Raw genomic sequence first — 15,542 nt, forward strand, 5'->3', positions numbered from 1 at the left:
AAGGAAGCTATCCATGTTGTGATTGGTTTTTGGTCAATCGGTGACGTTCCCAAGCTGAGGAGAATTTCAAAAGAAACTGTAATGACATTAACTCAGACTACCTCTGATGGACGTGCATTTTCAGTTAATAACATTAAGGACCTAGTGGTTAGACTAGCTACTATGGTTATTGGCTACATGATATTTTATTCCAGTAGAATGAATAGTGTGCCATCTGCAGTTGTGCATACAACTTATAGAATGATTGCTGAGGATGCAGATTATGACCTATGTGAGGTCATAAGGAGTCAATTGATGTTAAACCCACAATCAATAAAGAAGGACAACAGTCAGAAGTTCAAATTTGGTCAGTTATTGATTGGTTTATTCTTTTACTTTCAGAATTTCCTACCAGGAATTGGTGACATTCAATGGTCAAAAGACCTACTAGTAACTACTCAGATCAAGAAAAACATTAAGGCTATTAAGAACACTTTCTCTGCTGCAATGAACATGTACTTTAATGAATTGCAAAAGAAGATGAGTATGAGAGTGAGGCTACTTGAAGATATGGTGAATTCTTTTGCAAAAGACATTATTTTCACAGTCACCACTGATTTTTGTCTCATGGAAGCTATCGAACCCAGGGAGGATGAAATGGAAGACATGAGTTATGAAGTCAATTATGACTTATTGATCGGTTATGCTAATTATCTTTTGGCATCTCTAGAGGACAAGAAAAAGAAAAGACTGGAAACATTCGAGGAGCAAACTGCACCGGCTCAAACCAGTAGTGCTGAACTTAGTAGTGTTAAAGGAAAGAAGAAGAGGGTTGAGAAAGCATCTTCAACACCAAAAAGTACAAGAGTGACACAAAGTGTCCAAGTAAAAAAGGAACAAGCACCCAAAGTGAATTCTACGAAGAAGATTGCAATGAAGAAGAGAGGTAGGCAACTTATTCTTCAAGCAGAATCTGAGGATATCGACATTGAAGAAGAACCCAAGAAAATGAAAGCAACTGGTAAAGTAGCTAAACTAGTAGAAGAAGTGTCAAAGGCAAGTGTTCTTATTAATGTTTTATCTTACAAGACTATGAGTGATTTTGAGAAGACATTGAAAACATTAGGGAGGAATAGGTTTGATAATGTCAAAAAATGTTTTGATTCATTTGATGAAGACCAAAAGGAAGAAATTGTTCAATAGGTAATCAACTACTTATGTCAATACAATCGATTACATCAGGACCTTAAAGATAATATTTCTGATTCTTTGTACTCTATTCTTTCAAATAAGTGGAAAATGGCGATTGAACGAGATCAAGAAATAATTGATAGTATTTTCATTCAATATTTTCCCGAATTATCTAGAGATGAATTAGTTGCATTACTTGATAATCACAAAGGATGGTTTATTTCTAAGGCAAGAAGATTGAATTTATTAAATAGGAAAGCTCAATCTATTGAAGTTGAAACTCATCAGATAGCTTGAAACGTTCAACAGATGCATAAGCATACAAAATCTTATAATGATGATCAACCAGAGCCTGAAGTGCGACCGAAGATGGATGAGGAAGAAATTGTGACAACTGATATTGTCTATCCTATAAAGCATAAGGATGACACTACTTCCCAACTAGTTATTTTTGTTGATGATGTTTAGGACACCATTGATCTATTTGGCAATATTATTGAACCAGATAAGCTACCACAATAGTCGCCGGTTATTACTATTTCACAGGTCAAAGCAGTGGATGTACCGACAATTGAACCAAATGTGGATACTCGACCCCCACCGATAAAATATCAACAAGTGAAAACTCAAATACCACTGGTTACTCAGGAGAAATCTGAGAAAGAGGTTGAAGTAAAGGAATCTGAATAGGAAAAGGAACAAGAGAAAGAGAAAACTGAGGAGATGATACCTGCTGAAAATGAAAAAGCAATAATCAAGCAACAAATTGATGATGAAGATGTCTCATTAGGAATCAAAGGGCATATAGATGTAGAGAATATGAGTGCATTGGAACTAATGGAGATTGCAATTGTGATGCAATCTAGGGCTCAAAAGAAGAGACTAAAAGAACAAAGGAAGGAAGCAAAAACAATCCAAACCGATGTGGAAATTTGGTCTAGTCTTCTACCGGAAACTAACATTGGAAATTTGTCAACTCCTGTTGGAAAGCTTGGCCAGTTGTTTGTTGATGCTTTTGACCAATTGAAGTCCCTTGAAGAAGCTGCTCATACTTTGGCTGAGAAAAACTACAAGAAGAAAAGAGGAGAACACATCATGAAAGATATTGATACAACGAAGATTGCTTTATCCCTGAATAGAGATCTTTTAAGAAAAGCTATTGAAACAAGAGGTAGGATACTAGCGTATATATCTAATGTTTCATTTTTCTATACTGATTTAATTAAGAGGCGAGAAGAGACAAAACAAGAATTGGAAAAGATATGTACTGCGTACATACCTTTACAGGATTCAGTCTTAGCTTTTGGCAAATTTTGAACAGGCTAAGAGATTCCGATCCCTGAAGGAGATAAAGAACTTGTTGAGACCTAAAGTGGACATCTTGCAATGGGCATATAAGGATGCTGAAGCGATTTTGGCTACTCCTGATATGCGTACAGTTGATGCAATGGAGGAATTTGCTGCACAGAGTATGACCACCATTGAGATCACTGAAACCTTACTGGAAACATGGGAAAATTATTTTTCTCAAATGAAGATCATGTTCAGTAATAATTTCTTGAAAATTGAAGTGAACACTCCTTGATAAAGACTTTTACATTTTTGTATATGTAAACTTTTGATGCAACTTTTGCTATATATATATGTATTTTACTTTTCAATTTGGCATTGTTGTCAAAGGGGGAGTAGAAATATGTATGTGTTGTGAAAATTTTGTATGTATTGTTAAGGGGGAGTAGAAATATGGTTGTACACTTTTTGTAAGCACCCTTAGTTTTTAAGTTGTAAAATTTTTTAAGTGTTGTCATCAATGCCAAAGGGGGAGATTGTTGGCTTGATGATGATTGTAATGGATGACTTCATGTGTTGTCATTGATGGAACATGTACACACACATATGTTCACATTGTCATTGTAATCTTAGTCAAACCGGTAATACTTCTAAAGTTACTTGTATTGCAACTGGTATTGGATGTTTAGTTTATGATGGTTTAGAGAGTGTCAAACCGGTATATGTAGACAACCGATATATGCAAGAATGGCTTGACACCAACTTGGAGATTCAACAGAGACCATCAAAGAAGTAAATGAAGGACAATCAGTTTATGTGTTGAATATGTTTAACTCTTAACCAATACCAGTGTTCCTATCGGTATTCATTGATTGTGTGATGAGTTATCACCGATCATGATGAGTTACCCCTAACCTACAGATTTGGTGGCAATTTGTGATGAGTTATGTTAGATTGTCCAGATACACCACACCTAGGAAATTATGATATGATTCCTAAGCCAACATAAAATGTAATATCTATATAATGACATTATGTTGAACTATTTTGATATATGATATGATGCGAGATATAAGTGTTAAGTTGTTGAAGGTATTACAAAATATGTTGGTGATGCTATGTTGAGTGAGCAGAAGAGGATCTATTCAAGCAAGTTGAGCTACTTCTAGATCACACCATCTGTTATTTTCTAATCACTACAACAATCAAATCCCCTAACTGGGTAAGCTCTAACAAGCTTCATTGTACAAATCCTTTAACAAGGTGATCCATTAGTTTGGATTCTAAAATCCTCTACTGAGGTTACTCCTAACAGGTTACTACCTTTAACAGGGTATAGCTCTTAACAGAGCTTTGGGATTTTTAATAGGATTCACTCCTAGCAGAGCACTTTTGCAGACCTTAACTGATCAATTATCTATTACTGCAGATAGTTAACTTGTGAGTCCCATCTCACCATGGTTTTTCCCATTTGGGGTTTCCACATATAAACACTTGTGTTATGGTGGATGTTTTACTTATTGTGGATGCTTTAATATCATTTTGGATTGCATGCATAGTGTTTAGTAAACTTGTTAAGTATCTCTACCGGTTAGTGTTTAAAGTGGTATTATTTTTGCTGTCACTAATTCACCCCCCCCGCCCCCCCCTCTCAGTGCTTTATAAGTCTACCAGTCTACATACTATATATGTTGATTGTTCATTTTCTACATAATATTGTAATTAAGGTTAATTTGTTTTGATTTATGTTGTAAATGATATTACCCATTATTATATTTAAAAGGTGTTGTAGGAAAAAATGAGAATGTTGATTTAGAAGCTCACTAACGCCTACACATTTTAATGTAAGAAAATATCTACACTTTTTAAGCACTATACATTTAAATATTTGAGTATCTTCAAATAAAAGTGCAAACTATTTTATCAAACTATATACACAAGATCAATAAATATTGCTTTCAAAAAAATCAACTTGCATCATTAGAGGAAAGTACATAATTGTTGAGAAGCTCTATCATAAAAAAATTAGATTATAAATTTTCTAATGAAAATGGTAAATTATTCTAGTAAAAATATTTGAACAGTAATCAATAGCTAAGATCCACAACAATTACATGGCAATACATCTTAGCTATTCAAACATATCAAAAAAAATAAAGAGCAATCATACCGTGAATTCCATTTAGTAGGGGAGTGTAAGAACCCACGACCTGAAGGGTTCACACATAGGTTGATGGTGGCTCGATAGATGATGTTTGATACTTGATATTTGATAGTGAATGCTTGATGTTTGAAAATGAATGGACAAAGGGTTTTATTTATATGCTTCTTTTAATATTTGATTAATGGTAGGGATTAATTAGAAAAATAGGGCATGACCTTTAATTATCACATGAATTGAAAGGTGGAAGAATTAAGAGAGATCAAATGCATAGAGGGAAAATAATACTAATTTTATTAATTTTTGGTGAAAAATTAAATAAAATACTTAAAATTTATTTAATTTAGAAATAATTGTTAGCAAGATCAATGATATTTATGGGATATGCCTTAGTGTAACCAATCCTTAGATATAATGCATATTAGTTTTATTATATATGTGAGTGTTCATTTTCTTCTCAATATTGTAACTAAGGTAAATTTATTTTGGTTTATGTTGTAAGTGATATTATCTAGTATTATTATTATTATTATTTTCTTATTATAATTTAGGTTACATATCTTGGGGTTATATCTAAAAGGTGTTGTAGAAAAAAAATGAAAATGTTGATTTACATGTGTGTCTGTGTCGGACAGGCGCGTCTGTGTCTGGAACCGCGTTTGTGTTGAATGCGGGCGCGTCTACGTCTTTTAGGGGCGTTTATGCTGCAAAGTCGCGTTTGTGAACAATTTAGGCACATTTATGTCAAACAGGTGCGTCTGTGTTGTTTAGGCGTGCTTGTGCAGTCAATAGGCACGTTTGTGAGTTAGAAACGTGTTTATGTCTGAAAATGCAAGGTTTTTTTTTTTGTCTTCTAGGTCAAATCGACAGTTCTGTGATGAACATACACTGTCGATTGAATAAGCTGCTGAGAGGATACACTCAAGCAGGTCCTCTAGGAAGACTAGGATAGATCAAGGCACTTTGTGATGAACAGGGAGCACCAAGATAGAGTACTTTGTGATGAACAGGGAGTACCCAAAGTATGAGCAACACTTTGTGATGAACAGGGAGTGCAAAATGTGAGTAACACTTTGTGATGAACAGGGAATGTCACACACGTAGTACTTTGTGATGAACAGGGAGCACTACTAGGATAGATAGCAACACTTTGTGATGAACAGTGAGTGTCACTGAGATAGATGACCATATGCATTTAGATAGCGAGTAGCATTTTGTGATGAACAGTGAATGCCACCATGACTGACATGATTGATTTGTTTGACTGCAGGAGTATTTGCCTATGCTAGAGTCACGGGAGAGATTCCCGTCCACACAGAGGTTACGATCGGAGTTGTCTTTTCAGGATAGAGCTGCCATCGAGGAGATGGGTTTGAGACACGTATTGTATGTGCCTGAGTTTCGGGCAAACATGGGACTGTTGACTGCACTTGCCGAGAGATGGCATTCTGAGACATGCACTTTCCATTTGCCGATGGGTGAGATGAAAGTCACCCTTGAGGATGTCTACAGGATTCTGCATATAGCGATTGATGGAGATTTGATTCCATATGATCGAGATGATGACAGAGAGGCATTGAGATGGGTGTTTCAGGATCCCGGCCTAGAGATGAGGGCTGGTCATGTGGCATGGGATACCATGACTGCAACAGGGTTAGCTTTGCCAGCTGTGATTGGAGGAGCTATCAGTGGGTTCCTATGTCCGGACAGAGCGACACGGGGGTTGGCAGTGGGTTGGGGAGGAGCACTGGAGATATTGGTGATGCAGCACACCAGATATGCATGGGGTCCATGTGTGTTGGCCCACCTATATTATGAGCTTCACCAGTTTGTCTACCATGGATCAGTGGGACTGGGCTGTGGAGTGACACTATTGCAGGTTTGGGCGTACGAGCATCTACCTATCACGCGGCCGATACATTTCAGAGGCAGGGGTCATGGACGGAGTTTTGTTCATCTGTATGATATGATCACTTCGCAGCCTCGGATTGGCAGGTTAGAGCATTGGCGGCGAGTGATAGATGACATTGATGTCGTCATCTGGAGGCCGTATCTGGGATGTGAGGAGTGGGAGGATGATGCAGTGGAGCTACCTTACACCTTCCGGAGCAGGTATCTGATTGGGCGGACGCCCTATATATTGGAGAGACAGCTGGTAGACAGAGTATGCAAGCAGTATGGCAGGATCCAGAGGATGCCACGAGGCTCGGGTATGTATGCCCGTACAGTTAGAGATCAGGCGCAGTTCGGGCCGTTGTTGTCATATGATCAGGCAGTTACACAGCTGGCAAAGATGGTGCCCCTACCCTGGGATATGTGGCCGGAGATCGAGGACATCGGGATGGATGCAGAGTATTCAGCATATTGGGCCGAGCATCCATTCCCTCGACTGACAGATCCAGGAGAGCTACTGGAGGGCGATGGAGGAGGAGACGATGATGAGGATGGTGGGGGTGATGGAGGTCGAGGCCGACGGAGATGGAGGGGAGTAGTTGGGGAGAGGAGGGTGGCACCTCAGAGGGAGGGTGGACAGGAGGGACAAGCCCAGGTGGTGAGGGGTCACGGTGGATTGCCCCTGCAGGTACCAACAGCATAGGGACAGAGACAGGGACAGGTGCCAGTACAGGCACAGGAGCAGGGATGGAGACAGGTACAGGTACCTAGGCATGCACAGAGACAGGTACCCGTTCAGGCACCGGTATAGGTACAGGGGCAGGTACCCATAGAGGGAGAGCCACAGGCAGAGGCAGAGGGTGGAGATCCAGAGGAGGATGAGCTGATTGAGCTCAGGGAGATCTGCCAGGGCCAGGCAGATGAGATCCAAGATCTGGAGAGGGAGAGGGACCGACTCAGGATCAGGCTCAGGGATACTGAGCGGGAGAGGGATTAGGCGATTCAACGCTACACTGAGGCTGAGACAGCGCTGAGGGCAGGGAGGCAGGCGACAGAGGACACAGGAGCAGGCTACGCATATGTCCTACGAGTCGGAGAGGAGATTGCCTACTGGAGGGACCTGTATTATGGTGCTGTGCCAGCAGATCAGCGGGCGAGGAGCTTCCATAGACCATCGCGGACAGCGACAGCTACGGGAGGGAGCCAGAGGAGACAGGCATCGAGTGGTGGGGTCATGGGTCCTCCACCACCACCAGATAGGGGGGACAGGCAGGATGATCCTGGAGCGGGTCCTTCTAGGGCTCAGATTCCGTCGAGGCCAGGCAGCTCCGAGGGAGGGAGTTCATCATAGCCATAGAGGGCTCCCTTGTATCAGTATTTGTACCATTTTTTGTATTGTAGACACCTGCGGGTGATTGTAGCCATATGATTTTTTGACATCATTGTATCATGACATTTTTGATTATATATATGAGAGATGATTCATTTTTGCGACAACTATATGCATGTGTACCTATGTAATGGGATGTTTGATGATGCTTATGATATGGATGCAAATATATATATATGATGCAATGCAATATATTTTTTTGTTCTTTTATGCTTAATATGTGTATGCATGATGCAAATGTGAATGTAAGTAATGCAGATGAATATGATAATGCAAATGTAAATTGTGCTAACAGGTGTTGTGTGCAGGATGTGATGCAGTTGTGATATCTATATGTATGTATGAAATACTTATATGTGGTAATGTAGGTGCAACTACATGAAATGCAAATATTTTTGGTGTGTCATTATACTCAGTCATGTGATAGCAGGCTATGCGGACTCGAGAAGGATGATGGAAGTCAATCAAGAAAGGGGGGATGAAAGATAGAAGATATGAAAGTGAAAGAGCTTCTTGTGCGTTATCATCATTGAGCTTTATTATGGCAAGTAGGTTATGACAATCGAGGCATATGTTCGACCCAGAAAGTCATTGTACCCGTTTGCATGGAGATAAGACAGTCCCAAACAAGGAATGCCCCAATTCATACTAGACTCACAATGTCCTCATATCCTTGGACAAGTCATAGCATTACTAAGAGACAATCCACAGACAGCAAATACAAATAGGTGACGATACCCCATCCTCGCCTTTCTAGTCAAAGACATCCTGGAGATAGAATCTCTAGTCAAAGACATCCTAGAAAAGCTAAAAGACATGTCACCAGAAAGATAAAATCAAAAGAAAACCAAGACTCGACACCAACACCCACTGTAGTCCTCAAGTTTAGTGTCTCTTGTCACCTGTATAAGTCTTATTTGATTGTGGTCACAATGTTTACTTTCACAGAAAGGATAGATAGCACTGAACCATAATGTTGTCTGAGTCTGTTGAAAGATTTGATTTTGTTGAAGCCCATTGTTGCTGCTGTCTCATCTGAAACTGACTGAATCCATGAAACTGATACTTTATTGCGGAGAAGATGAAACTTTATTGTGGATAGACTGAAGGAAGCTGGAAGAAACTATACTCCTCGAAACATGTGATGTTCTCAGTTCCACACCCATCACTAGACATAGGATTTGCCTTAGCCACAGCTAGAATCTGACTTATTATGGATAGAAAGGGAGTGAAAAGGGGGGTTTATTACGAATGGCTAACCAATCTTGGGTAGATCAATAACAAGCCATGATGGGAATGGGTAAGTTTATTGTGAGTGAATAGGTTGTGAGTGTGTGCAATGTGAAGTGATGAAAGTGAATCCTGAAGGAGGGAGGAGCAATGTCTCTACGCATGGTGCTGGTGACCCAGTTTTCACCATGGTACTTGCCCAGGGCGCCCTTGAAGTGGTTTTCACCGTTGGACGAAATTATTTCTCTTTACTTTTTTTGATTTTTCAATGTTTTTGTGTCACAAGGCGCCTGTTTGCCAGGTTTTCACCAAGTAACGATTTTTTTGTTTTATAATTTTTTTTGTTTTTGAATTTTTTGATTTTTTTTGTATTTTTGAATTTTTTGATTTTTTTGTATTTTTGAATTTTTTGATTTTTTTGTATTTTTGAATTAGGATATTCCGGAGAACTATGTGTAAAATCTGCGAAGATGCATGCTATTGATAGGATCCTCCAAAGGTTCACCTTTTGTAGTAGAGAGTTGATATGCCCCAGATCCATAGACTGCTGTAACGATGTAAGGACCCAACCAGTTTGGTTCAAACTTGCCCTTCTTCTCTCTGTCTTGCTGATTTTTGGGATTTTCTCTGAGAACCAAGTCACCTACCTCAAATGTGAGAGGCTTGACTTTGTGATTGTAGCTGCGACTCATTCATTGTTGGTAAGCCTTGAGATGATTAAAAGCAATTTGTCTCCGTTCATCCAACAGTTCTAGTTCTTGTAAGCGAGAGACCCTGTAATCTTCATCAGCGATGATATTTTGCAAAGAGACCCGTAAAGAAGGTAACTCGACCTCAATAGGCAAGATGGCTTCAGTGCCGTAGACAAGTGAGTATGGTGTAGCTCCTGTAGGTGTACGAACACTTGTGCGGTAGGCCCAAAGTGCAGGATTGAGTTGGATATGCCAGTTATGGCCAGCGTCGTCGACTGTCTTTTTGAGGATTTTAAGAATTGTTTTATTAGACGCCTCAACTTGGCCATTACCTTGGGGGTAATATGGTGTGGAGAAACGATGGGAAATATGGAAGCGGTCACAGAGTTCACGAACATCCTGATTTTTGAAGGGACGCCCGTTATCAGTAATAATGGATTTAGGAATACCATATCGGCAAATGATATAGTTAAGGATGAAAGTAGCAATTTGTTTTCCAGTGACTTGTGTGAGAGGCACAACCTCAATCCACTTTGTGAAGTACTCTGTGGCTGTGATAATGAATTTATGACCATTGGAAGAAGGAGGGTGAATCTTGCCTATGAGATCGAGTCCCCACTGACAAAAGGGCCAAGGAGACGCAAGTGGTTGTAGTTCTTGTGCTGGTGCATGTATGAGGTCTCCATGAATTTGACATTGCTTACATTTCTTGACAAACTGATATGAGTCTTTTTCCATATTGGGCCAGTAATATCCAGTCCTGATGAGTTTCTTAGCCAAGGTAGGACCACTAGTATGCGGACCACATATCCCTTCATGCACTTCACGTAACACAATCTGAGCTTCGTCGCTTTCTAAACATCTAAGAAGAGTGCCATCTAGACCTCGTCGGTATAGGATATCAGCTAGAATGACATATCGAGAGGATTGGCGAATGAAAGTGCGGCGTTGGTTGTTTGATAGATCAGGAGGTAAGATATTGTCGCGAAGATATGTGAATATGGAACCATATAACTGGGATTCGGGACCAACAACGCATATCATTTCAGTAGGAGTGATCTCATATGAAGGAACCAACAGGTTGTCTACCAGGAACTCATAGCAGGTCTCATTTTGAGGTAGATCAATCAGTGAGGCAATTGTAGCCATGGCATCTGCAGCACGATTCTACTCTCTTGGTATCTGCTCAAAATCTATCTTTGTGAAGTGCTGTTTCAAATCATCTACTAGTTGCTTGTAAGGCATTAATTTTTCATCTTTTGTTTGGTAATCATCAGTTGCTTGACGGATGACAAGTTGAGAATCCCCAAAAACATGAAGTTCTTGGATCTTCCACTGAACTGCAATTCATAATCCAGTTGTTAATGCCTCATATTCTGCTATATTGTTGGTGCAAGGAAATGATAAGCGGTATGATTTTGGTATAGAATCGCCTTGAGGAGTTATAAAGAGAATACCAGCTCCTGCCCCATGCTGTGTGTATGAGCCGTCAAAGTACAGTTGCCATGGCCTTGCATGTGATATTGTTAAAATGGATTCATCTGGAAATTCTGAATTTAGAGGAACATCATCTATCATGGGAGCATCTGCTAATTGATCCGCGATTGCTTGTCCTTTTATTGCTTTTCTGTCCACATACTCAATGTCGAATTCACTCAGGATCATTACCCACTTGGCCAGTCGCCCAATAAGTGTAGCTTTGTTGAGAAGGTATTTTAATGGATCAATTCTTGCAATCAAGTTAGTCTTATGAGTGAGCATATAATGTCGTAATTTCTGTGAAGCAAAGACCACAACGAGACATGCACGCTCGATTGGTGTGTAGTTTAGCTCATATCCCACCAATGTGCGACTGATATAGTATACTACTTTTTCCTTGCCGTCAGCTATTTGTTGCGCTAGGAGTGCCCCCAGTGCTGTTGGAGTAGCTGATATGTATAGTAGCAGTGGTTGATCTAGAATTGGTGGCATCAGGACTGGTGGATTTAGGAGATAGTCTCTAAGCGTCTGGAAAGCCTGTTGACAGTTGTCATCCCATTTGAATTTGATGTTTTTATGTAGCAGGTGCTGAAAAGGATTACACTTATCTGCCAGTTGTGCTATGAATCTTCGTATGGACTGGAGTCTGCCTTGTAAGGATCGAAGTTGACTGATATTTTTGGGTGGCGGCATGTCCAAGATAGCCTTGACTTTTGCTGGATCAGCTTCGATTCCTCTTTTGGACACAATGAATCCTAGGAGCTTCCCGGAGGTTACTCCAAAGACACATTTCTTGGGGTTTAATCTTACCTTGTACTTTTCCAACCGATCAAAGATGACTGAAAGTATGTCCAAATGTGTATCTCTATCTATTGATTTACCCAAGAGATCATCAACATAATCTTCCACGGTTATGTGCATGAGATCATGAAAAATAGTGGTCATTGCTCTTTGATATGTAGCACCTGCATTTTTCAGCCCAAAGGGCATGACATTCCAACAGAAAGTTCCCCACAGACAAGTGAATGATGTTTTGTGTTGATCCTCAGGTGCAATCCTGATTTGATTATAACCAGAAAATCCATCCATTAAAGATAACATTTCGTGACCTGCTGTGAGATCAACGATCAAGTCAATATTTGGTAATGGGAAGTCATCTTTCGGACAAGCTTTGTTGATGTCTCTAAAATCTGTACATATTCTGATGCTGCGATCTGGTTTACTGACAGGTACTAAATTGGAGATCCATTCGGGATAATCAATTGGGCATATGAATCCGACATCCAATAATTTCTCCAGCTCTGCTTTGACTAGTAATGCCACTTGTGGATGCATTTTCCTTAATTTCTGTTTCACTGGCTTTGCCCCTGGTTTGACTGTCAAATGATGCATTACCAAATCCGGATCCAGTCCAGGCATATCAGCGTATGACCATGCAAAGTTGATTTGTCGTTCTTTGAAGAAGCTTATGAATTTTGATCTTTCGGACTCTGTTAATGATTGAGCCAAGAATATGTTGTGTGGAACCTCTTCTGTACCAATGTTTGTTTTGATAGTCTCCTCTACCAACATGGATGACTTTTCCTCATATGATGCTGGGAGAATGTCGAGCCTTCCATCTTCGGGTGCCTCAGAGAGGTTTTCGCCCTCAGATACGTCCTTTCTTTTTACTTTTTTGGGATCAGATAGCGCCACAGTGTGGTTTTCGCCATAAGACCCTTGATTTGTTCTTATTTTCACATTTTTGCGACTGGAAGGTCCGACACCCTCACCAAAATATGCCATGTTGTTGAGTTCTATGGTGTATCCTGCTTTGTGGTCCCCAGGGGGAAGATCATCTCGTATGCCAAGATAGTCAATAATAGCTTCGTCATTTTGAAATGTGTCAAATTGTGCTGGTCCTTCATAATCCCAGTCAATGAGTTGGTGGTGAACAAGGGGAAGGCCTTTAATGTTTTCGGAGTTTGCGGGGCTAAGAGTGAAGATGTGGTTATATTCGGGTATATCGAGGCAATCGTCGAGGTCATCGATGGCACTCTCCTCATCAGTTTCGATCGCAAGCGAATCCAAATTGTCGTCACTAGTAGCACCTTCTGGGATAGGTGTCCTCATCCTATGTGATTTCGACCTAGAACCTTGAGACGAAGACTGTGCGGAATCCTTATGGGTTGTTTCTTGACCCACCCTGAACTTTTTATAAAATTCCTCTTCTTTTGTCGGTTCATTTGGCTCTCTGAATGTCTCGGTGAGCTCATAGTCACTGGAGGATTTGTCTGAACCCCATTCCCATTCGTTGGAATCCATGGAATAGTAATCTTCTTGTTGAACTTTGGCAACTTTGATTTGTGATGCCTCTTTTGTCCTTTTAGTGTGGATCTTGGAAGTTAGAAAACCAAGTCCCTTTGAGCGTTCTCTTCTTATAGTCAATTCAGGTTGTAGGGGTTCCATGACGCCTTCTTTGCGTAACCCAAGAGGGCTTTTTCCATCATACCCGAATTTTTGTAGAATCTTGAAGCCTTTGCCATATTTCTCACAAGGTATATTGATCTGATCATGTGTGTCATCTTCAATGTCTTTATAGATCATTTTGTATAAATCTTCTTCTTCTAGTTCGCCCCATCTTTGAAAGATAGTAGGATCCCATTTGAGTATCATGATGGATATTTGCTTGTTAGGATGTGGCCTTCCATATTCTTTTGGAGAGCTCATGACTTGTCGTAAATACATGGTTTGATTTAAAGTGTATTCTCCCATGCCTTTGTCTTGAAATTTGCCTTTAAGTTCACCTTGTTTTGATGTCGAAGGTTTCAATGACTCAGGGTCAATGTATGCCGAAGAAGGAACAGCCTCACGATTACTGGGAATGATGGTCTCAGTATGTGATCTCAAGTTATTGCAATATATGAATGGATTAGGATCACCGTTAACTGTTACCTCGACTCCGTTGTGAGGAAACTTAATGCATTGATGATATGTCGATGGGACTGCCCTCATTTCATGAATCCAAGGACGTCCTAGCAATATATTATAAGTGAGATCTAAATCCAGGACTTGGCAAACCACATCCTTTGTAACTGGCCCAATTCTTAGAGGTAAGGTGACTGTGCCCTTGGATGAACGCTCTTCATCATCATATGCCTTGATGGTGATTTGATTTGTCGAATTCACAGCTTTATCAGAATATCCCAATTGTTTAATGGTGCTCAATGTACAAATGTTTAGACCAGCTCCTCCATCTATCAGGACTCGCTTTATTCGATGTTTGTGTATGAAGGCTTCAACATGTAAAGGTGCATTATGTGGCTGACTTACAGAGGCGTCATCAACTTCTGTGAATGTAAGGGAGTGTGGAATGGAAAGGTATCCCACCATGGCTTGAAATTGGTCCACATTCCGATTAGTAGGAACGACAGTGTCTCTCAAGATTTGGTCAAGAATAGCTTTATGAGCGGGGGATATACGTAAGAGCTCAAGGATGGAGATGAGCACGGGTGTCTTCCCTAACTGTTCTACAAGGTCATACTCAGGTTTGGTTGATGAAGAAGCCATATTTTTAGTGGAGGCACCTGGCAATGTAATCTTACCTCGACGAGTTGTAACATGACATTCAGAGGTAGGTTCGGAAGAAGATCCAACACCTCTTAGAACAATCTTGGGTCTCTGAGGAGGATTCTCAGGATTTTTGTTCTTGATGGTAATAGTAGAGATATGATTGTCCATTGAGATGTGATTGATAGTTGAATCATAGTTGTAAGGTTCTCTAGTATAGTTGGCTTGATCATCTGTGACTTTGGCTTTTCCCTTGTCATGCTTTGGGAATGGTTCCTTAACAATCTCATGTTCTTGATTGGATGAGTGTCCCTCAATCTCAATGTCACCTCTATCAATGAGATCTTGCACAATATTCTTCAGTCGATGACAATTACCTGTTTTATGACCCTTGCTTTTATGAAATTCACAATACTCATCATCATTCCACCAATTCGGCTTAACCTTTGGTTCATATGGAGGAAAATTTGGAATTTTGATCACCTTGTTTGCCACTAGCTTTTTGAAGACTGATTCAAGTGGTTCTCCCAATGGGGTGTACTTCCTTCGTGATCTAGAAGTTGTTTGAGTATTCACTTGATTGTTTGTAGAACCTGATCCTGAAAAGATGAACTTGGGTCTCACTGTATTGGCATCAACAACACCATCATTGACTGTGCTCTTGTTTTTATTCCAAAATCTTGGCTTG

Source organism: Cryptomeria japonica, chromosome 3 (genome assembly GCF_030272615.1).
Source record: "Cryptomeria japonica chromosome 3, Sugi_1.0, whole genome shotgun sequence".
Lineage (NCBI taxonomy): Eukaryota > Viridiplantae > Streptophyta > Pinopsida > Cupressales > Cupressaceae > Cryptomeria > Cryptomeria japonica.